The sequence below is a fragment of the Lupinus angustifolius genome, chromosome LG16 (assembly GCF_001865875.1).
Source record: "Lupinus angustifolius cultivar Tanjil chromosome LG16, LupAngTanjil_v1.0, whole genome shotgun sequence".
NCBI classification, from domain to species: Eukaryota; Viridiplantae; Streptophyta; class Magnoliopsida; order Fabales; family Fabaceae; genus Lupinus; species Lupinus angustifolius.
In genome coordinates this window covers 13,994,785-13,996,152 of record NC_032024.1, presented here as the reverse complement: position 1 = coordinate 13,996,152, position 1,368 = coordinate 13,994,785, and positions in this window count along the sequence as shown.

The following is a 1,368-nucleotide window of genomic DNA, read 5'->3' as shown; positions in this document are numbered from 1 at the left end:
CTCATCCTCATCCTCATCCTATCCAATTCCTCATCTTATCCTCATCCTCATACAATCCTCATCCTATACACATCCTCATCCTATCCTCGTCCTCCTCCTCCTCCTCCTCATCCTATCCTCATCCTCATCCTATCCACGTCCTCATCCTCATCCTCATCCTCATCCCCATCCTCATCCTACCCTCATCCTTATCCTCCTCCTCCTCATCCTATCCTCATCCTCATCCTATCCTCGTCCTCATCCTCATCCTCATCGTCATTCTATCCTCATCCTCATCCTATCCTAATTCTCATCATATCCTCATCCTCATCATAACCTCATCCTCATCTTCATCTTGTCCTCCTCCTCATCCTACCATTGTCCTCATCCTACCCATGTCCTCATCCTCATCCACATCCTCGTCCTCATCCTCATCCTAGCCTCATCCTCTTCCTCATAGTTTCCTCGTCCTCATCCTCATCCTATCCTCATCCTCATGATCTTCCTCATCCTCATCCTCATCCTCCTCCTCATCCTATCCTCCTCCTCACCCTCGTCCTATCCTCATCCTAATCCTCATCCTCATCCTCATCCCATCTGCATCCTCATCATCTTCCGCATCCCATCTACGTCCTCACCCTCATCCTATACTCATCCTCATCCTATCCTCCACCTCTTCCTCATCCTCATCCTATCCTCATCCTCAAACAACTCCTCCAACGCCTCATCCTATCCTCATCCTCATCCTATCCTCATCCTCATCCTCCTCCTCCTCCTCATCCTCATCCTCATACTATCCTCTTCTTCCTCCTCCTCCTCTTCATCCTCCTTCTCATCCTCATCCTCATCCTCATCCAATCCTCATCCTATCCTCATCCTCATCCTCCTCCTCGTCCTATCCTCATCCTCCTCCTATCAACGTCCTCATCCCCATCCTCATCCTACCATCCTCTTCATCCTCATCCTCATCCTCATCTTCATCCTCACCCGCATCCTATCCTCATCCCCATTCTATCCTCATCCTCATCCTTATCCTATCCTCCTCGTCATCCTCCTCCTCATCCTATCCTCCTCCTCATCATATCCTATCCTCATGCTATCGTCATCCTCTTCCTCATCCTCATCCAATCCATGAGCTCATACTTGTCCTCATCTTCATCCCATCCTCATCCTCACCCTCATACTATCCTCATCCTCATCCTATACTCATCCTCATCCTCATCCTTATCCTCATCTTATCCTCATTCTCCTCCTCCTCCTCCACCTCCTCCTCCTCCTCACCCTACCCCCATCCTCATCCGATCCTCGTCCTCATCCTATCCTCATCATATGGTCGTCCTCATCCTATCATCATCCTCATCCTCATCCTCCTCCTCCTCCTCATCCTCA